General features: G+C 33.1%; 1 protein-coding gene across 4 annotated transcripts in view; it reads left to right on the forward strand.

Annotated features, from left to right (window-relative positions):
- Nucleotides 1–557: 557 nt before the first annotated feature.
- The window catches only part of LOC145268179 (polypeptide N-acetylgalactosaminyltransferase 10-like), a gene marked incomplete at its 3' end in the record, with an annotated part of 187,057 nt that continues 163,211 nt past the window's right edge, over nucleotides 558–24,403 (forward strand). The window contains 3 exon segments of one of the 4 annotated variants that reach the window (XM_080123397.1): nucleotides 802–931; nucleotides 1,386–1,521; nucleotides 2,013–2,167. 4 annotated transcript variants of the gene reach the window in all.

Raw genomic sequence — 24,403 nt, forward strand, 5'->3', positions numbered from 1 at the left:
AATTAACAGAGGCTTCTTGAGCATTTTAAGCTATTCCATGCATTTTAAGTAATTTATGATCATCCAAAACTTTTGAGCATTTTAAGATATTCCATGTATTTTAAGTAATGTATGATCATGCAAAAGTTCTGAGCATTTTAAGATATTCCATGCATTTTTAATAATTTATGATCATCCAAAACTTCTTCAAATGCTCAGAAGTTTTGAATGATCATAAATTACTTCAAATGAATAGAATATCTTTTACATACTCAAAATTTGTAGTTCTTAAAATGCTCAAAATTTGTGAAATATATTTTAAGCAGCTAAAAATCACTGAGGCTCACAATTCGCGGGATTCTTAAAATTATAAAAATTTTGAAAGAACTTGAAATGGCTGAAAATCTTTGGAGGATGTTAAAAACATAAAAAATTATATAGGACCTTTTTTGGGTTTCATAGTAAAACACTAACCCAATGAGTCACCAAAGTCAATATATATTCTAGACCGTGATGGGTCAGTTTAGGGGAGGGGATGAATTTTATTGGAGCTCTTCTTCTACCAAAACACGACTTTTACATACTTTTACTATATCCTTCATGCTTCTATCTATATTCATCCAATACATGAAGCTTCTTATGAGACTTTCCATTTCCGACCCTTGTGTAACATTATGTAACTTCTGTATGCCACTTGGCATACCCGCAATAGACACCCACTCCCAGAATAAAAGGATCGTAGGGGCTGGTGGAGCTTAAGTAATAAAAGTGTCAGACTTGCGCAAATTTCCACTTCCGGTAAAATTTAGCTACAAAACCAAGTTTGAGCGATCGTTTTGTTGTTGTTGCTTGACTAGAATCAGTGAATCACACACACACACGCATAGCTAATTTCTTTCTTTTTTCTCACATGCTAGAGATAATATATGACTAAAACGCACGTTTAATATAGGTAGGTATTATTTGCTTTTTCATCCCGATTTTTCTTCTTTTTTTTTTGATAAAAAATATATTATTATCTAATTTAGTATCCTCTGCACGTGCATTAATTAGATTTTAATTATTAGATTTTTCGGTACTTATGATGCACTTATGTTACCGTGCTATTTTTTTTTAATCGTATTTTCACGTTAAATTCGAGTTTTATGCTATCTTTATTATTATTATTATTATTATTAAATTGTTAGGTGAAAGAACCCCTCCTCCGCTCTTCATGTTAAGGATGGCTTTCTAAATAATAACGTTATTTTAGCAATGTAGTAACACAAATGCATAAGTACAGATTTGTCTTCTTTTTTTTATATATAATATTGCGCAACTGTCAAACCTGGTGTAGGCACATGCAACTTTTCAGTAGACATCCGTTTTTGTATCGTTGCTATTTACTTGCGTTAATCTCCAAACAGGAAGAGACTAACCAGATAGAGAGAAAAGAAGAAGAAAGCAGTTTGAGAAAAGTCAGTGTTTAGAAAGTGCACGTGCTGTATTCGTCTCTCTCGCTACTAACTCCGTGACTCTACGCATACATCGTATGTAGACATAGTAAGTTTTTAATGTCTTCCTTTTTCTTGCAGCATTGGTGATAGATACATTTTATATTTAATTTATTTAATTTTTTAGAATTTTGCATGATCGATATATAATGTTACTTGGGGACGAGTTTATAAATTATCCACTGCAAATGTGTGCTTTTCGCTTACATGTATCTTTGTTTCTTTGACATTTGAAAGCCTCTATAAAGTGAAAACACTAATGATTTGGGGGATTTCTTTTCTTCATCTCCAGCATATATATATATATATATATATATATATATATATATATATATATATATATATATATACACACACACACACACTCACATTCACAAGTAAAACACTTAAAAACACGCCCATATTCTTATGGTCATTGAATTTAAAAACGTACTACTCAATAAGATATTTTTCGAAAGAAAGAAAGAAAGAAAATGACACATTAACACAAAATGCATAGTTTTCTTCTTCTATTTTTAATATTTATGTTTTCTGTTTAAGACGGAAGCGAGTGAACGAAGAAAGAAACATTTACGCAATAACGACTATGAGATGACGGAGAATTTGGAGACCTCATCAAACCATGGAGCAAATCGGGTCTTCATAAATGATTTTATGTCGATAGGACCGCTAGTCCTTCATCACAAAACTTGCAGGTATGTTTATTTTTTAAATAATAATAACAACAACAACAAAAGATTTTCTATTTCGTTAATCCTATTAGGTAGATTAAATGCTTTTCTTTTTTTCTTTTTTTATAAACTTTGAAATCTTGACATTCACTTTTGTTTAAATTTTATTGACTCGAAAAAATTATATTGTTTAATAAACAAATTAATTACTAAATAATGTTTGTTAATTTTTTGTTTTTCGTATAATTTGACTACATAGGTTTTTGATATACCGTCGGCTATAATGCCATTGTTGTTATTTTCATCATATTTAAGTATTTTTCTTTGTGGGTTCCATTAAAAAGAAAATATAAACAAGTAAAAAACAAAGCCAGCTTCATTATTATTTATTTTATTTTAAAGGATAGGGAAAAATATATTAACTTTATGTATTTGTCGGGACGTATTGTTTTTTTTATTTTATTTTATTTTATTCGTTATCATTTTCGGGTTTAGATACAAGTGTAGTATCTGTTCTGATGCTTGAATGCTTCACTTTAGTTAATTTGTCCTTAGTCAGTGTAGGTGAAACTTTCTATACTAAGGTAATTTGTATTTTGGCCTTCTGCCAGAGTACCCCTTTTTGGGGAGCTGGTTTTCCAGAAAAACGACCTTCTCACATTTTGCTCTTGTGGGGAAACAAATACATTTTTCTCGCCACAAGAGCAAAGTTCTTCGGGTTTGTATTACTGTACACATAGATTCGAAAAAGTTGTCAAAAAACAAATATATAACAAATAAATGTTATCAAAGGCAAGATAAGTTACTTTTCTACCAAACTGGATATAATTTTGGTGTTTTTATTCAATGTAACATGTTTATTCAGCTCGAAAAGCATACAGTGTTTATGTATTGGAAAATTCAAAATGGCGGCCGACACTCTCTTTAACACGGTAAGTTCAGGAAAAGATGGTATAAATAATAAACTAGACAAAATACTGTTAGAAATTCGCTCATTATATGTTACCGTGACATAAGTTGACATATATTCGGTGTTTTTTTAATAGTATTTTGTCTAGTTTATTATTTATAACACCTTTTCCCAAACTTACCATGTTAAAGAGAGTGTTGGGCGCCATTTTGAATTTTCCAATACATACATCGGTAAACACTGCATGTTTTTCGAACTGAATAAACATGTTACATTGAATAAAAACACAAAAAATATATCCAGTTAGGTAGAAAAGTAACTTATCTTGCCTTTGATAACATTTATTTTTTATATATTTGTTTTTTGACAACTTTTTCGAATCTATGTGTACAGTAATACAAACCCAGTTCTTCTCTTATATCCAGCTTCCTTAAAAAGGACCATCTAAATTGGAAACAAAAAATCATTTAGCAATTATCTCAGTCGATAAGGATTTTGTTGCTTCTGATTAATCGGAACAGATACTGCACTTTGAATAATTTATTTACAGATAAAATCTATTTCCTTTACAAATTAGGTACAAATTATTAAACGTGTTTGCGCGAGAGGCCTATGGTTATTCTTTCTCCATCCAGGTACTACACTTTGATCTCCGTCCGAAAGACAGAAATTACTTTATACCCCACTTTTATGTTTTACAAAAGTAAAATACTCGATATTGAATTTTCTTGTTTACACGTCCTTATTTCAAATTTGTGACCGTGGACCGCCATCAGTGGAGTAGTATTGCTTGCTTCTCTTGTATAACATTTTCAGTTTAATGTAAACGATTTCAAACGGTGATTTTTTTTATTCGAATTTTTTGTGGGTTTTCAAGTAAAAATTCCATTTAATTTTCATTAGTTTTAGTTTTTTTTTTTAAAGCAAATCTAAAAAATTTCCCTGGAAAAGATTTTATGTGACTGTTTTTAATTATGACACCGTTTGGTGGAGGAGGGGATTGTCAATTGATGGTAACCTAGGGATATGTATTCGAAATAGGGGCGTGTTAGCGAGAAACAAAGTTCTCCAAAAAATCAAGGGCCCCTTCCTAAGGGTTAACTCTTGATCTGTGTGCGAAATACAGATATTCGAGCGTTCCATTAAAGTTCTCTTTTACCTCTGAAACATGGAGTTGGTAAAAAAGTTAGAAATATTATTACCATTTATTAATAATTTGCTTATCGTTTTATTTTCATTTAATAAGTCAGTCACCAATGTTCTATGCATTGATTTGAGGGCTGTGATCAGGGTGGTAGCTGCTCTATCCTCTGTCAGTAGTTGATGGATCCTTCTAGACTGAGGAATATTTTTCTTTTAAGTTTTTCTTCCTAATTAGTGCTCCATTTTGAGTTCGATTGTATCTAATACAATTATATTAGTGGCCTGGCAAGACCACAGGGGAGACAATAAAAAAAAAACAACCATAAGCAAAATGCATCCCAAAGCAGCAAAACTGAAGCTAGCCTGCCAGGACACTATATATACAAATTTAGGCAAATTTGGGCATATTTTATTGGTTTGAAAATATAGTTTTTTTTTGTTTGTTTTTTGTAGCAATTTTCATAAAATTTTAACTATAGAATAGTATTATAATCTTCAAAAAGCCTACAAATTTTCATGTAATATCATTGCATAGAACTAAAGATATGGACATTTCAATATTCAATTTGGCTATGAGTATATATCTATATAATAAAGGTAAACGTCTGTGTGTCTGTAGCTGTACGCAAATAGGCTCCTATACGGTTGACTTATATCGAAAACTGACCACATACAATGATAGATGTTTCGGAGATCAAAAATGGGTATGTTTCATTTTGAACAGTGGTGGTTTATTAAAACTGTGGGGTCTTTGTACGTGCCTGCCCCCAAAGTATGGAAATAAAAAAAAAATTAAAAAAATTTACTCTTTTACAAGGGTTTTTGATATAGATGCGTATAAGAATACTTTGATAAATGTTTCAACTTGAACAGGGATGGTATAATAAAGTTGGGGGGGGGGTCTGCATTTATGCCACAAACATTAACAAAGACTTTTAATATCTATCTGCATGAGAATACTTTGATAATTATGTTTCAGTTTGAAGAAATATGGTATAATAAAATTAAGGGGTGTGCATTCACGCCTGACCTCCAAAGAATGAAAATATGTCACAAAGTTTAACAAAGTTTTTTAACATAGATCCACATGTGATAAACACGTTTCAGTTGGAACAGATGTGGTATAATAAAATTATAGTGTCTATCTGACTTTCATAGAATGGTTTTTAATTTTTTTTAGTTTAAGAAAAATAAATTGTTTGTGTATAATGTAAAAACCAATTTAAATGACCAAAATAGGATTTGACCAATATTTAAATAATTTATGATAAAAATCGAGGGTTAAACTATTTGATATTATTTTCTGTCTGTGTTCTTGTCTGCTTTAAGTAACTGACTTTTTTAAATATGAAAGTTACTTAAAGGCGTTCCATTTTTTATCATAAATTATTACAATATTTGTTAAATCCTACTTCAGTCACAGAGATTGGTTTTGAAAATACTCTCAAACAAATTATTTTACTAAAACTATTTATTTTAGGAAAAAAATAAAAACCATTTATATCTTAGATGGCAATTCATTTAATATCATTAAATAAATGAAATAATTAAATAATGAAGTAGATAGAGTATACCACAGGAAAACACAGTCGATTTTATGAAGTATAAATGAAGATTGTGAGAGGCAAGAATTACTTTAGTCAAAAAGGATTTGTTCTCCTCTAACTGACAAAGGAAGAGCAGATACTGCATTTTTTGACAATAAAATTAAAATCCCTTTTTCCTTGATAGCTTTGGTTCCAATACCCCAAAATTTTAGGTTATTTCTTTACACACACACCCTTTTTCATAACCTTTCATACTATCATACATCAGAGTTCATTTTTTGAAGGCTCTTTTTGAACTCTGTCAACGATGTGCACTTTTGCTTATATATAAAACATTTTTTTAGCAATTTTATAAGTTCCAAATCTCAGCAACTATTGATCAGAATTTAACAAATGAAGGCTTGTTGGAAAGGTAATGACCTGAATTGTGTAGTGGGCTATGTGACATTTACCCTTGAGGTTGCACATTAAGGGGATCATCCATTATCCAAAGAATATTTTTGGCACTTTTTTACAGCCATAAAATATTTAATGCGCAATCTTAAGGGCAAATCTCACATAGCCCACTACACAATTCAGGTCATTTTGTTACCTTTCCAACGAGCCTTCATTTGTTTAAATTTTATATATGATCTCCTTCATATCATTTGTTTGAGTATTTTAATGTGCATAATAGAACACACGCACACACATATGTAATCCATATAAAGTACGGTTTTGCTGTATCACAGACTAGCAACTACTTCAAGCCAGGATTCAAACTCAACCATGCTTCTCAATGTTTTGGATGCTGTTAAGATGGGTATGTGAAATTACAATGCTTAAACATTGTCCAAACAATGCTCAAAGAGCATTGTTTTATTATTTTCTAGTTATTTTATTTGCGATGTATTTTCTTTACATTTTTCACATTTTTATTTCCATTGAAAGTAGAGCCTAAAAATACAAAAAAATGTTACAGATAATTATTTTTTTACGTTTAGTACACCCCACATCCATTGAAATAAGAGGCTAAGGAACACTTAAAACGTTTTTTTTTTATCATTAATTACGTTCTCTAGTTATAACTACGGATGCTCGGAATAGCAATCTTTATTTTAATGATTGCAATTATTTAAATATTTATGATTCAAATTGAAAAACAACATATGCAGATGTAGACAACTTTTTTTTAATTTTAAAATGTGACTGTTTGATTTTATTGATACAACTTTTTATCATGAACCCGAGTCTTAATACCAAGCGGCAAAAACAAATCTATTAAAAACGTTATTTAAATTAATTAAAAATGAAATTCAAATAACCACTAATTTTTTATTGCATTTTTTCCCTTATAATTTTTTTGTGTTGCATTTTTTTGTCTTTGTTTTGGCATATCACATCTTTTAAAATTAATCTTAACGTTATCTTGAACTTTGCAACTTTAAGATGCCTGTTGAAGCAACGTTACCTTAGCCAAATTTTAAAATAATTTGGTTCAATAAATAATTTAATCACCGTAAATATCTAGCGGTTACGGTATTGTTTGGTCAAACCAAATTGTTTTAAAATTAGAACTAATTTAGTTAAGATGATGTTGTTTCATCAACAGCCATCTTAAAATTGAAAAGTTCAAGATAACCAATCTTGAAAGCAAATGAAAAGAATCAATAATTGAAATTGAAAATATTTACTGAAAGCTTAAGTTGTGCAACCATCAACACCAACTTCCTTTGATTCCAAATTGAAGATATATTTCGCTAGCAATTTAATAAGCATTTTTCCATACCCCCCCCAAAAAAAAAACCCATTGTATTCTATTAAAAAGTGGGATGGTTGAAAAGAAAAATAACTTCCTCATTATGAATGTTATGGATGACACGTATCTTGACATTTTATTTTTTATTAAAAACAATTGAATTATATCAACTTGAATACTTTTAAGGATGGTTTCAGATTTTTTTTATTTTTAGATGAGGATTTTTCATTTTTATTTTTTTTTTATCCAGACTACTATTCTCATCTATTCACAATGATGTAACCATCAACTTTCTAAAGAAGGCCGGAGGTTGCATTTGCCAAAACGTGAAAATAATAATCCACTTGAGAATAGTAGTCCAAATAAAAATAATAACTTTCAAATGCATGCAAAATTAGTTATTTTATTAAATAGTTCTTAATATAAAGTGGTCAATGTTTTTTTAAACATATCTTTAACTTTTAATAGTTACAAAAAGTAAACTAAAATTAAGCTGACATTCTATTTTTAGATTTGAAAATTATTTATGAGTGAATATGTCTTAGTTTTAGATTTAACTTAATAACAGTACTCCTTTGCCTTTTGATTAGGAGCTAAAGTTATGCCCCCCTAGACTAATAGTTTTTTGTTATTTTTTAAGTGGTGGAGGTGTGGCCCTTGGAGATAAGAGGTTAAAAAGATTTCCAATCAGACAATGGACACCACGACAAAAGGATTGCAATCAGTTGGTGGAAAGGGATTTGGTTTCCAGATGCATTTGTGCCATTCTCAAAATGTCATAACTATCTGGAAGTAATAATATCTAGCAATCTCAGGTTTAACATGTTTTATGCATAAGGTAAATAAGGAGCTTTACGTGTTGCCTATCCTGAGCCACCAAATTACTCATGAATGGTATTTGATTACAAGGCAATGGTTTGTCCTCACTTGAAATACAGGTCCCTAGTGTTCACCAGAGTTGGCAAGGTGTTCTCTGATTCTCTTGAGCATCTGCAGCATCATAACATCAGATATATACTACATATTTCTTGCTGCAACTCTGTTCCCTCTAGCATATATGATCTGCTTGGATTAGATCTGCTATCTACTCACTGGAATGTAACCATTACTTTTCTTGCTTACAGATTATTTAATGATTCTTGCCCCACTGTAATACTTAAATACTGCATATGTGCTGTGGCTGACCAACTCAAATCTCTAATTCTATATGTTCACATTAGACCCACTGCATAATCACTGGTGTTTGGTCAAATGTACCAGCAATTGCCTTTCACATTATGTTCTGCAGTCCTGAACATGCTGCCTCAGAATTGTGTGAATGAACATGTATCACTGTCACATTTTTAGAGTTCTGTATTGGCTAACTATTGTAATGTTCCTAAGTTTTATGCATTCCCTAATTAGCTTAGTAGCCTCTGTCTATTGCTAATTATTTTTATGATCATGGCTTAATAATGAGAAAAAAATCAAGAGGACTGTTCAAGAAGTATTTGTTTATATTAGATTTGAAGATGATCATGTGGTAGTTGGTTGGGAAGCAGCTTTAAATGTAGTATTGTGTTGACAATTGTTTCTAGTTCCTTTCAACCAAAAATGATCAACAAACCCTATGCCCTCACACACATTTATGATAATAGCTTTGTCTAATTTATTGGAATGTATATTTTACTTTTATACTAAACAATGCAAAGTGTTGTACCTCCATTTTTTTCTGTCCTTAGTCAATGAAGGAGAATTCCTACTGAACTGATGCAATTTTAATTTTTGCCCCACTTCAGTGCCCCTTTCTAAGAGCTGAATTTTCCCCCACATTAAAAACTGACCTTACGTCTAACTCTACCCTCATGGAGAGACAAGTAAATAGGTACTCGATTACCTAGTAAAATTCTTAAAATGTAAAATACAATTACTTAAATTATAAAAAAAAACAAAAAACCTATGGCAACTCTCGGCACATATTGATTTTAAAGAAATAAACATTTTGTATGGCCTGCCAAAAAAAGCCATTACTCTAAAAAGGCAAACTTCAAATGTTGCATACAAACAAATGATGGTTTCAGCGATTGGTTTGTGGTGATCACTGGAGTCGGTCGAGGATGTTTGGTTTCACCATTGTTTTGATATTTGCTATTAAAAAAAAGCAACCAAGGATCAGTAAACATAAACTTTCTGACCTAAACTTTGCTGATTATATTGTTATGCTAACAGTGAATACCACCGACGTACAAGACATTGTCAACAAGATCCAAGCAAAAGGTTAGGGGGACATTGGCATTGGTCTATATATCAATGCTAAGAAAACCCAAAACATGCTCTTTATTGACCAAAAAAAATTGTCATTTTTGATAAAATTGGTGCTTTTTAGGACTTACAGTCGTGATGCAAGCAGTTCTGACTACAAACAGAAAGGCTGAATCAAGTGACACTCTTCTGGGGGTTGAAGGTTCAATCTGCAGTGTCTGTGGCACTCAAAATACAATTTTGAATTACTTAGAACTTCATAGCTGACCGAACAAGAACATGCTACTTCCATGAATTAAATAAAGTGTTCTCAAAATTCTGTGTAAGTTCCTGAGTTCAACAAGATACACGTGAAGATTGGAGGTTACATCAATGAAAATATTGTTAGAATAACATTCAAGATGAAAACGGTAGTTCAAATAATCCAAATTATCGATCCTCATGTAAAAAATTCAGAAACATTTTTGTTTATGATTCAACTGGGAGTTGGAAAAGAAAAAAACTATTACGACAAAATGTGTCCTTTCAGTTGTTTGCTCATTCTGGAATGGTTCAAATCCATTACAGTTTTTTTTTTTTTTTTCTGTAATCTATGTAATTTATAGACATTATGATCTCGGGCAACACACTAGGTATCACTGTTTATTTTTTAAATGAGCTGTTGGATATTCACACATTCCACACTAAAAAAAATGGCACTTAACAATATATATATTTGGCAACTTCACCGATTCAAGAAGCTCCATAAACAAGGAAGACAGTATGGACTATGAGTTGCAGTGCAGGATAGGTAAGACATCAACAGCATCTAATCAGCTTTGGAAAAACAAAAAACTTCACCCTCAGATGTAAATTAAGATTTCATAATAGTAGCATATTGTCTACACTGCTATATGGAAGTGAACCTTGGTATCTCAAAATCATCCAAAAGAATAAATTAGATGAGTTTGATTTAACGTGCCTTAAAAAGATTCTTACAGTAAAATGTAGCACTAGGCTTAAAGGTGGGAAAATCCAGCTCCCTCAAAAGGGTACTTTGGTTGGCTTATTTATATCCCTCCCACAGGAGGAAAAAATGCGATGCAAGAGTCAGAAAGTAGCATTTGAAAAGCTAACACTCTAGAGGAAGAGCACTAGATGGCCTGATCAGCATTCCTTGGTAGGGGGTCCTCAGGTGGTTAGCAATAAACTAACCCCTTTTTAAAGGGAGAAAGCAAAAAGTGGGAAAATGGACCTAGAACTGCACAGAACCAGTGACATACCACAGTCAACAAGTAACACCCCATTTCAATAATAGCCTAGACTCTGTTGCCTTTGGTGCCAATCTGGCTATGTACAAAAATAGCTGAGAACGAACCCATCGGTATTACTCGGTAAGAGCCTCTCAGGTAATCAACAATACCCTACTCTTCTTACCCCAAAAGGAGAAGGTAATTCATGGGTAGGTGCACCAAATTGAAACCAAAGAACGATCTGATTACCAATGGAGAGATTCCTAGGTTGCCTGAACGATGCCCAGAATGTACCCTCGGTTGCTATGACAACGTTGCAACTTATTGTGAAGGCAAAAAGGTAGATGTCTTAAAAGTATGTATATTTATAGGTAATTTATAGAATGTGTATTAGACTTTAGGAATTTGTATAACTACAAAAATTCCTTAACTACAATGGAAGTGAAACCTGGTCAGTAAGGGCCTAAAATATTCATTAAATGAAAAGAAATGACTGGAGAATGATACAATAGATGTGTAATGTGAATATTAAAGGCATGCTTGGTTCTGAGAGCTCAGAGGAAGATTAATTCTGGACAGTATTTAAAGGTATATACAAAACAAGAGACTTTGATGGTATAGTCACATCAAAAATTGGGTTAGTAAATGTAGAACAGTTAAGGTAGCAGGTCCAGTGCACAGGAGAAGGTCAAGGAAAATGCATGAACAAGTGGTGAGAATGAACTTGTGAAAAAGAGGGACTAATAAATACTTGGGCGGAGATAGGTTAGTTTGGAAAGCCATACAATGCATGCCAGCATGTAAAAATAGATGTTAAACCAAATGTTATGTTTCTCCTTACTAACAAAAAAGTTTTGTTAGCTTTGGCCTCAAATGAAGCTATAGAATACTAATATGTAGGGGAGGGGCCAGTTCAGGAGAAATCATTCTAGACCGAGGCATTTAAAATTGTTTTCAATGTTCCTTTTGAAAAGCTGAGTTTTCCACTCATAAGTAATCAACCTTGTCTAACTCAGTCCTTATGGGGAGGCAAGTAATAAGAACTCCCCACAAGAATTCTGTGAGACGATGTCTAATGCGTAATCTTCAGCATGATTGCATCGTTTTTTGTCTTTTCAACTCCTGTAGATTTGTGTAGAATCTGGTTTGTAATCCATGTTAAAAAAGCTGATGTTTGCCTCTCATGGGAAAGCAAATGAATAGACCTAGATTATGAAGTCTTCCTCCTTCTCTGTGCACACAAAATATTCATTAAAAAATGGTTGTATTACATTTCTTCCTGAATAGGACAACTTGTAAATACCAACTATATAAACTGTGAATGAACCCATCAAACCATGAATAGTATTCATTTACAGATGTTTGCAAATTCAACCATTAGATTGACATAAAATAGAATCTATTATTTATCTAAAGAAAAAAACATAGCTTGACAAATGCAGATGACACATAAATTCATTATGATCAGACTGCTGGCCACTATCTTATGTAGGTTTTGTGCATATTTGAAGTCACATTCATCCTTTATAAATAAATCCTATATTATTTTCTAGGAGCATCACAATTAAAAACATGTATATATCATGGGTGGTAGCACATATTTTCTCCCTAATTATTTTCTCCTCCCACTCTCCCAATCATAACCAGAAACTTCTTTACATTTATCACAAGTTTTACCCACAAGCCGTCCATAACTGTTTCTTAGATACATTTTATGTTATATTTTCATCTTCAGTTCTGAAAACAATAATCGCTCCCTCATACAAGTCCAACCACTTCTATTTTTTGTCCACTTGTGTTTCTCAGAATAAGAGATTATGAGTTTACCATCATTTCTGGATGGTTAAACACAAAACAAGATGGCAGCACTCATCCCACAAAACAAATTGGCCTATTCAATTACCAAAGTGCATTCACACAGAGGTGAACACCTTTAACACTACTTTTTCATACGCTTCCTTTTTATACTTCTATTCTTCTTTTTTATTGTTGCTTTTACTTACGTTTTATTGCTCTCTACATACAATATCTTAAAAAATATTAGTAGTAGTAGTTGTTTAATTCGTGGTTATTGTTAACATTTGTATTTCCTTTGTGTGTGTGTAATATATAGGGTGGAACAATAAAGTTGTCGCCCTAAAGAAAAAAAAACACAACAGCTTTATTTTAAAACTTTTATTGAAAAAATCAATTTAGGTAACTTGATTATGTAGTAGAGCTGACATCTATTCAATGTAACCGCCTTCAGCTTCAATCACTTCCTCAATATGGGTTTGGAACTGGGAACATGCCTTTTCCACAACTGCTGGCGGGAGCTTGGTGAATGCTTGGCAGATGGCGGAGATCAGACTGACTTTGGTGTTGTGAGAGGTTATGTTGATGATGTTCTCGAAATATAACCAAACAAAGTAGTCCAGCAGATTCAAGTTGGGAGAGGAGTCGAGGCCAGTGAGAAAAGGATACAAAGTCATAGCACTCCTAAAGCCAAGCCTTTGGACTTGTGGACTGGTTCCAAATCCTGCTACCACACCCAGGATTTGCCAGCAGCCACCTGATAGCAGCAGGGGATTACCACACTCTTCAGCACATCCAGGTACACTTTGGTGTTGACTTTCAAGCCAAAATTGTGAAGTGGCATGATGTAGCCTTCACTTGAAACCACACCTAACACCATAACCATAGCTGGAAACTTTGTTGCGCTATACCCTCAAGCGTTGAACTGTCTGGATTTTCATTTTGAGGGTGCTGGCAATGCGGGTCCTGTTGTCATAATTTGAATTGGTATAGAGCATGAGTTGTACAGCGGCGCATCTCCAATCTCACTTATTGAACATTGTGTCACTTTCAGACATGAAGGCTCCTATCGCTTTCGGAATTTGTACACAACTGGTAGATGGTCTGCCAAAAAAAAAAAAAACGGAAATAAAATCATGTCATAGAATGACAAGGGTGGAATGCCACCCTGTAGGAATACTGACCTATTGAGCTCGGAGTCAACTTGTTTGAATCTGGGGGTTGGTTGCAAAGCCAGTTAAATTAAAGAAAAAAAAGATTCACAATTCTTTTTGTTTGCTATATCTTTCTTCCTTTATTTCTCTCTCAACTAGTTATGGGTTAAATATTATTAATACCTGTGATAATATTCCCTATTGTTTATATAACAATTTATTCCATTCTTCTATTATATAGTTTTATTACTTTTGATAGTTAATACTTAGAGAGCGAGTGAGAATTATTAATTAACTAGCGGTGGGTACCCGGCGTTGCCCAGGTGTTTGTAGGTGTGTGTGTGTGTGTGTGTTTTGGGGTAAAGCATTGGCCAGGTGTTTGTTTTTAAAAAAAATAACGAAGCCTTGGCGCGCAGTTGGAAAATAATAAAGTGTGAAAAAAAAAAACGTGCGACTTGGCAGGTGCCCGTTTTTGACGAGTTAATGACGTCAACTTTGAGTGCAGGACAGTGTTTTATTTACTACGAGTCTGTTCGCTTTTTTATACACAAAAGCTTAATGCACATGCGCCGATCGAAAATTGTTGAATATTTATCTTTTGAAAGTCGGGCAAATTAAATAGACAGGCGACCCCGTTTGTTAACTCGTAGATATTATCATTTAGGCGCAATATAAAAAGTTTTAAGAAGTTGTGAGGCAACCGATCCTTTCTCGGAAAAAAAGCCTTTCTTGGACATACACGAAAACGCACACACACACAAACATTTTCGCTTTTATATATATAGACTAGCAGGGGGGGTACCCGGCATTGCCCGAGTGTTTGGAGAGGGTGGGGATGTTAATGAAAAGCTAATAATAAGCAAAGTAATAAAAGTAAACAGAAAAACGTACCCAGGCGGTGGGGTGGTGGGTGGGGTAATCAAAACATCAAAAAAAAAACACAAAAAAAACTAACATAAGGCAAATGAACGATGTTAAATGTAAAAATCGAAAAAACAAAAAAGAAAACAGAAAAACGAACATTAAAACCAAAAAAAAAAAGCATGTGAAAAATGGCTTAAATAAGCCTGTTTCGATATTAAAATTTAAAAAATCGGTGGGTACCCGGGTGTTTTTGGGTGTGTGTGGTCGGTCTGGGGTGTTAATGAAAACCTAAGAATAAGCGAAGTAAAAAAAAAAAAACAGAAAAACGAACGTTACGTGGAAAATGGCTTAAATAACACTGGTTCAATATTTAAATTTAAAGAATCAAAAAAAAAAAAGAAGACATCTCACACGATTCGAACCCAAAACGTTTAGATAATGAACCAACGCTCTAACCAACTGAGCTAACACGACATACATGAAATTTAGTCAGTTCTTCAACTATTTAAACTAAATTAGGTCATGACGTCATCTGACGCATGCATAGAACCGGTCGTCATCATGAGAGGACGGTTTTTGTTGACCCCCCCCTGTAGAAAATTGTCGATTTCGGGGTGAAAAAATTAATGTTTTTGGCCAATTTTTCAATAGTTTTCGGGCGAAGGATGGAGCTTCAATATGATACCAAGTTTGTTAATTTTTGTTCTGTCTGTAGAAAGTTTTTAGCGGACACACAAACACACACACACATACATACATACAAACATACATACACACATTTTCGCTTTTATATATATAGATAGATGGAACAACTGGAATGTCTTAAAGGAAATGTGGGTGTTTGGGGGAAGTGATGGAAAAGTATAAACAGAAAAACATAATTAAATATGTCTCCAGCCCTCCCACCGGCATTGTTTAAACATGATTAGATATTCATGAAGGCGAAAGTAAATTGCTTACATGACCATTTTTATTTCTAGTATCCTTTTGGTCATCAGATCATGCCAAAGTATTCCCTGGCCACTTCATCCTTTAAGGATAAAGTGCAATATTTCAAAGAGGAGAATCATCACTACAAGAGAGACAAAGAAAAGAAATTTATTTAAAATAAATAAATAAACAACAAGTGTTTTTTTTTTTGTTATTTTTTTTTTTTTTGCGAAGTGGGGCATTTCATATTTTTCCTTGTTTACTCTCGCTAAATGAATCATTTCTGATGGTATGGTGTCGTAAACTTGTCTGTGTTTTTAAATATGCTAATTTTTTTACATTCCTTTTTAACTTAGTTATCTTATTAGATTTTCAAAGTCACACTAAAATAGCATTTAAGCTCACAGAATCCAACTTTGCTTCTGACTAACCAGTTTATGTAATTGACAATATAATTTTCTTTTTTTACTCTTTTTTCACATTAAACAAAGCATATTGGAATGTAAAGGCTACTATTTGGCTATTCGGGATTGTGTTTAATAGGAGACTATTTGAAATTAAGCAAGAATTCTTTTCCATTTTTTCACCATACCATCATATTCTCCTGTTCTGCACACATTTCTCTGTACTGTCCAGATTTAATCCTCCTCTGAAGTCACCAGAACTTAGCTTGTCTTTAAGGCTTGCATTACATACCCACTCTATCTCTGTCATGTCATTTCTCTTCATGCAACAGATTTCCTTACCCTTATTTCCACAAAAACATAAAATAAATGTTATTCAAAACTAGGAGTCCTTCTAAAAGGCATAATTTTCCCATCTGTTGTCTACATTGGTACTCTAGGTCGAGCATCAACTTTATATTCATAGGAAGAGTGTTTGAGAGAAAAATACCACATCTGATGAGAAAAGTAAACAATTTATAAAAGAATGGTCAGAAGTGTAAATATGTGATTAAGTTAAAAATGAAAGGGTATGTTTTACAACAGTGACAACAGTGACAAAAAACAAGTATATAACAAACAAATCTTATTAAAATTAAGATAAATTCTTCTTCTACCTGTTTTTTAGTATTTTAAAGCATCTATTCAGCTTGAAAAACAAGTAGTGTCAAGTTTTATGTGAGAACAAGAAAAAATGGCATAAATTCAAAGTTCACATCTTTGAAGTCTGGATAATCGCTCAAAATTAAACAAAATACTATCAGAGAAGCCCACATTTTTTATATATTTTGTTTGATTTTTTAGTGATTATCCAGATTCCATGGATTTTACCTTATTGGGATGGATATTTTTTTTCTTTTTCTCACATAATACTTGACACTAGTTGTTTTTCAAGCTGAATAAATGTTTGAAAATACTAAAAATTATCCAGGTAGATAAAAGAGTAACTTATCTTATGTTGGATAACATTTTTTTTGTTATACACCTGTTTGTTTTTTTAATTTTGTTTTTTAACCACTTTTCCGTTTTGTTGTCTGTAGAAAACATGCCTAAATGAAATTCATTTGTTTTAGAAAAATACTCTTTAGTCTATTATTGTTCTCTGGAGCAAAAAAATAATCTACTGTAATTAAACACGCTAAGGATGTGTTAAAATAATCAGTGGTAGTGGAAGGCATTCTTATCATTCACCTACCCTTGCCGTTCCCCTGGGGGAAAGGCAGAGTAGTCTTTCGTTTTTTTAAAGCAAAACTTTAATGATTAAGTGCCAAAGCTACGCCTATAACAGCAGGTCAGGAGATGTAACATTTTACTAGAGGCAAGATTTTTAGTTAGATTTCTCCTTAGCTGCTAACGTTTCATCTAGAAAAAAAACGGTATTTCTTGAGCTATCAATATGAAAAGAAACCCTTAAAAAGATTGATTTGGAATTTAGCAAATTTGGTTCAAGAAATTAAGGCTGTTATTAACTGTTTTTATTTTTGGCAAAAAAATAGTTTTCAAATTTTGACTGTTTACATCATACAAACAAACTTATAATCCAACCTCAGCTCAAATAAATTCGATAAGTTAGATAAAATTGTCTCAGAGAGAAAAAAACGAAGGTGCAGATATACAAGGCAATGACAGAAACCCTAGAAAATGACCTTCAGTCAGTAGTGTGATGGGGCCATACATGGATGGTAACATTCAATTCTACTAAGACTAAGCTTCTTTTCTTTAATAACTATAAAACCTTCTCAACTACCGATTGCCATGACAAATAACACCCTATTTGTTTGCACATTTTTCAAACTTGTTGGCTTAATATTCATGGGAAACAAGAGATTGCCAAGGCTGCTGCAATGATAGTGGGCTCCCTCTACCATGCAAGAAAATTACTTGTACTAAAGATCATCCTATATATTTGGAAGGCCACAATTTGCCCGTGCATAGAGTATTGTTGCCACATCGGAGCTGGAGCATCTGCCACTAGAGGGTCGAAAAGACGTTTCGAATCAATAAGTACTGCACTATCAACCAAACTCCGTCCATGTTCCAATTTTTGCAATGTTGCATCTCTGTGAGTACTTTAATAGAATGTGCTCTGATGAACTCTCAGAACTGGTGCCCCCTTGCCATACATACCGACTAACCAGCAAGCACCAAAATACCACCTGTCTACTGTTGAGGTCCCTAGATGCCAGAAAACATTTTACTCTAATAGTTTTTTCCTCAGGCTCTGACTGTTGGACTTTGGAATTTCCTCTTTATTTCCTGCTTCCCTGACTATACTAACTTGCAGAAGTTTAAATGAAATGGGAACAAATATCTTGCTGCTGAACTTCTCTGAGTCCCTTGCTAGACACAATTCCAAATAGTATCACCTTACGCCCAAGTGACATATACCTTTGGGTGAAAAAGAGTGAAGAGTGAGTAGTTTTCGTTTTACGATGAAATTTTCTCGGTGCAACAAGAGAAAAAAAAATGCTCTTCATAATAATTGAATTGACAGCTTCCTGATTGAGAAGTTCAGTACTAAATTCATAATTGGTCTCCAGTTGCATGTATATTCAGGTCAAGGGAGGATAATGGCATTAGCTTCTTGCACAGAGGTATCAAGTCTTCCCACATGGCGTGCCTGGTATCCCCAAATAGTCATCCATCTGGTACTGATCAGCCTCAAGGTTGCTTCATCTTGATTTAGCAAGAATCAGTATGTCAACATAATTATGCTGTATTTATTTTACATAGAAAACGACTCAATTGGCGAAGCCTGTATTTGTTTTTGTATTTTCTAATTAGTTTCAAAGAGTGAAGTGTTAGCAGCTAAAAAATGTCTGACTGGAAATCTTGTCTTCAGTTAGTCTTCTAAATGCTAGATTTCTCGGCTCATGACGGATATGGTCTTTAGTTTTAAGAAAATTTTGATTTATTAAAAAGAACATTTTTTTTTTATTCTGAATGGAGTTGAGATGAAAAAACTCAAAGTGAATATGCATTCTTCATTAAAAAATTGGCGGGGGGGGGGGACCAATACGTGCTTCATGTAAACAACCATTAATCTTGATATTGAATAGATGTTGAGAAATAAATTGAAATAAAAAAAAAAAGAAAGAAAACAATGAGATTTATTTATTTTTTTTTTTATCATTCTGCCGCATTTAAACTCCATGCCAGACAAACAAAAGCTCCTTTCCCTCTGACAGCTTTTATTCAGTCAGTTTTCTGCATTGTCATAAATTCATGGAAAATTTCATGAAGAACTAATGGATCAAAGTGTAGTATCTGTCCGGTTGATGAATGAGGAAACTTTACTTATTTCTGTCTTAATCCAAAGTTCCCTTTTTGGGGGGAGCTGAGGGCAGAGGTAGACACAAAGTTGGGTTTTTAGTAGTGGTGGGACGATTAATCGGAATCGGAATCGTTAATCGTAAGAATCGTGTATTTTGGGAGGTATCGGAATCGGAATCGCATCGACGCATCGTTAAAAAACACCTTAATTTTCCGATTCCTTCATTACGATTCTTTTAGTCTGATGTTGAAAAAAATAAAAAAAATTCCTGATATTTCTAACCGCAAGAGAGAAATGTAGCATGTTATAAAAAGAAACCAAAGAAATTCATTATTAACAGGGCAATGCTTAGTGCCCCTCCCTTACAAGGTTCATTCATTCAGATCTATTGTAATCAAAACTACAAAACAGTTAACTTGAAAAGAAGTATGCAGGGCTCTACATTGCGAGTAAAAATAAAAAAACGCTTATCTTTTTGGCGATTGTTTTTTTTTACTGACAAATCTTCTAATACTGAATGAAAATGCTTTTTTAACTTATATTTTCTTAAAATAAAACGAGCAAAGTCAAATTATTTAAACAGTAAACGGTTTAATAGAACAATGTACTTTTTTTTCTTTTTTTAAAAGAAGGCTTTTGAAAGAAATATCTCTAAAATGAAATTGATCACGTTGTATTATTTCGCAAAGTTTTGACAGTAGTCGGTTTCTTTTGAAGTTTCAAAAAAATCGACCCCCGTACCTATCTCTCCCAGACCTAAAGTTATTAAATAACCCCTTCGTTAATTCAAGGGTAATTAATTCAATTCAGTCAAGTTTTTTTTTTTAATTTCATTGAAATAAAATCCATTTTTTTTTTTTTTCTCCAGAAAGATAAAACCCTGAATTTGATTATATTAAAAGCAGAATAATATAATCTTTTTTCTGGAATTTTAAATTGAAAATTAAAAGTGTTTTGCGCAGTTTTTTGCCGAACGAAAAAGAAATTAATATATATATTTTTAAAAGGTTTTGTAATCAATTAATTTTTATGTCTAAATAATATTTACGATTAATTAAATAATTTCATTTTAAAAAGTATTTATAAATAGAATTTTACTTAAGACTTATAGTTTAGCAATATTGAACCGCATCAACCATGTGTGAATTGAACACAGTCAACCAAAAAAAAAAATTCAAAAGAAAATGCATATTTGCATTTCATTATGTGCAATTTACCGCCCTATCCCTTTATATTTTTTCTTTTTGTCTTTTTTAGCGGATTTTTTTTTTTTTTTTTTATTACAGTGATCACCACTTATCAAGGGCCGGAAGCCACTCAGGGATAAGGGTTATTGCAAGTACATTACGTTAGTGTGGAGATTTGATGAAGTGTTTAATTAGGGGGCGGTTCATTAGGAATTTGTTAACATTGGACTTGAAGACATCCAAGTTGTAGTCCGGAGGGAAGCAGGCAGACGGAACAGAGTTCCACAGGCGTGCAGTTCTAAGAAAGAAGCTTTGTTCATGGAATCCGCGTTTTGATTTAGGCACAGATATAGAGTGGGGGGGGGGAATTTTCACAGTGGATTCAGCTAGACGGGTGTTTTTCATGAAAGATTGGCGAGGGGGGACCAGGGATTGGAGTTCAGACGAGCACCTGCCATGAAAATAATGATAAAACAAGGATAGGCTCGCAACGTCTCTTCTGTGGGAGAGAGGTTGCAGGGTAGAGAAAAGAGCATCCCCCACTAAACCACGAAGTCTATTTTGTACTCTGTCAAGGCATGATAGGCCGTTTTTGGCAGCTCTTGCCCAGATATGGCAACAGTATTCCATCCTTGGACGTACTTGGCTTGTATATAGATAGAGAATTGCATCAGTAGTGAGATATCTTCTGGAGCGGTAGAAGGATCCCACCATCTTTCCAGCGACCTTGGCAACAGACTTGATGTAAGTGTTCCATTTCAGATCAGGAGTAAAGGTCAAACCCAGAAGCTTGTCAAAACACGGGGCCTCACCCAGACGAGAGCCATCCATCACAATTGATGTCAGCTGGGGATCAGAGCGTTGATGATGTAAGGATAGGAGTTTGGTTTTGGATGCATTAAAAGTAACCAGCCACATCTTCCCCCACTGAACCACGCGCTCGAGATCAGAGGAGAGAGAATCAGAGAGAACTTTGTCATTTACAGCCTTTGATGTGTTGCCGTAGATGGTCGTGTCATCAGCATAGATGTCAACGAATGATTTAAGTATGTGTTTAGGGAGGTCATTGATGTAGATCAGGAAGAGAGTTGGGCCCAGGATTGACCCGTGAGGGACTCCAACATTTATATTGCAGGCCTCCGATTTTTGACCATCTACCACTACTCTTATGAGCCTATCGGAGAGAAATGATTTAATGATTGAGAAAACATTTCCAGTTATACCGTAGCTGGAAATCTTGTGAAGTAGACCCTTATGCCATACCTTGTCGAAGGCCTTTGATATGTCAAGAGCAATTGCCCTAGAAAGGAAGCCTTTGTCAAGAGATTCACTAATCCTGTTGGATATAACCGTCAGCACATCTGCGGTAGATCTTGCAGAGCGGAAACCATATTGTGTGTAACTAAGAAGGTTATTCCTGCTGAGGTGGTTGATTATTTCTCTATTTAATATGGATTCCAGCAACTTACTCATAACACACAGGAGACTTATTGGTCTGTTATGAGAAGGAGAGGACTTATCACCTGAATTCTTAAATACAGGGCAAACTGATGAGGTCTTCCAGGGGGTCGGAAAGCACTTCTCCTTAAGGCAGCGCTCAAATAGTTTCGTAAGTATGGGAGCAAGTTCTGGTTGAAGCTTTTTTAACACTATAATTGGGATGCCATCAGGGCCAGTTGCCTTACTAGAATCTAGGTTCTTGATTAGCTTGGTGACCTCATACACGGATATTTGTATGTTACCTAGCTTGTTCTGTGTTGTAGGAGGAAATATGGGGAGTTGATGGCCTTCGTCGCATAGGGTAGAATTAGCTACAAAGTTCTTTGCAAATAGTTTGGCCCTGTCTGACGCTGACGAGATGGCCTCTGGTCCATTGATAATGATTGGGATAGAACGCACAACGCCAAAGTCCAAAAAAAGTCTTGCATGGAAACTTTTTAAGTTGATGAAGATGATGAGTTGAAAGCCATTTGCAAAGTCTGTCAAATTAAAATATCGTGAGGAATAAAACCATCTAACATGACCACAACCAACATGTTAAAACATTTAACTATGAAGCATCCAAATAAATTGGAGGAGCAAAATAAAAAAGAAAAGGAACAAAAAATTACCAACTAGTCACTCAGAGCAGTTTTATTAGTGAGGGTCGACATCGCAGTGTCTTTTTTTTTTTTTTTGCCTACGTCACCATCTAGGTGTCACCAATTTTTTTTAACCCTCCTTAACTTCAAAGAGTAAATACAATATATACAACTAAAAAAATAATTTTTAAAAATGCTGATTCTATTCATGAAAAATTCTTTTAACTAGAAATTAAAACTTAGGTAAAGTTAGCTGACTGACAGCAACAGGAGCACTGGTTAACTACTGAACCACGTGGAAAGGTGGGAAGGGGGAGGAAAAAAAGGAAATTAAATGATGATAATAAATTATGATAACCGTCTTTAAAGGCACTAAACTCCTAAAATTTACTTCTTTAAAATTTTAGGCGGCACTCCCCGGCGATTTTAAAGCACTCTCTCTCAAAAAAAAAAAAAAAAAAAAGATTTAATTTTTAAGTTTGGGAAAGATATATTTATTATAACCGAATTCTTGTATGAAGACTGGATCTACTTTATTGGACGTTAATTTGCGAGATAAGTAATTTTTCAATGTTTAATATGTTTTTAAAGTTTCAATTACCAATTAAATTTTTTTAATTGCGTTTATTTTTCAATTTATTTTAAAAAAAACAGGGTTTTAAATGTATTTTTCAAGGTAACAAGCTTCGAAAGAAGTCTAATAAAAAACATCACTTAATTTTTAATTTCGACAACCCTAAGAATTTAGTTATTAAAAAAATATTGAAATGTGACATTTTTTTATTTAACATTTCTATTAGTTCAATTAATTTTCTTTCAATAATTCATTTCACTCAACAAACTTCACCATTTTTTTTTAATCTTTTTCTGTAATTTTGGTAATTATGTTTGCTCAATTTTATCTAGTATTTCATTTGTTTTTTATAGTGGTATCATTTTTATATGTGTTCCTTTGATATACCCTATTTCAAAATTAGTTTGGCTAAACTTATTCTTCACGTTAGAAACAACGTGTAAAAGCAATGAAAAAGTAAGAAAAAATAATAGGTGTTAACTACTCCTTGTGAATTATGGAGGTCTGAAGAACTGCCGTCACAAATACAACTATCAATAGCCAAACAAAAAATCGTTTTTGAAATTCCTTTAATTGTAACTTTTCGCTATACCTACCTTTTTGGTATAAAACACAAAAACTTTCGATTAATGGTATTTCTCATATATGGTCGTTAACTTTGGAAAGGTTATTTTGTATCTACGGCGCCATGTCACATGGTATATTGTTTTTTTTTTCATTACGCACGTTCATTTATAAATTATTAAATTAAATATTTATCTTTTTTATATTTAATTAGTATATATTTTCTTTCTCTTCCGCTATATTTTTTTATTTAATTCATTAAATCTGTTAATTATGAGGACCAAAATAATGAATCGTGTGTATTTATTCTCTAATTTTCTTGTTTTTTTTTTCTGTTATATAAATTCTATTTTATTTGTTTTTTCTCTGAAGGATAATTCTATTTTCTTTGAGTTTTTTTTTTCTGTATTCCAATTAAGTAAAATAAATTTTCTCTAAAATAAATTTTGCTAAGTTTTCCGTTTAGTTTACTATATAATAATTTTATTTAAACCAAAACATGACGGTGTAGACATAAAATATCTCTTCCAAAGTTAGGGAACATATTTGGGAACTACCGACCATAAGTATAAAACTACCTGGTA

This window comes from Euprymna scolopes, chromosome 43 (assembly GCF_053919585.1).
Source record: "Euprymna scolopes isolate OS-2025 chromosome 43, ASM5391958v1, whole genome shotgun sequence".
NCBI lineage: Eukaryota > Metazoa > Mollusca > Cephalopoda > Sepiida > Sepiolidae > Euprymna > Euprymna scolopes.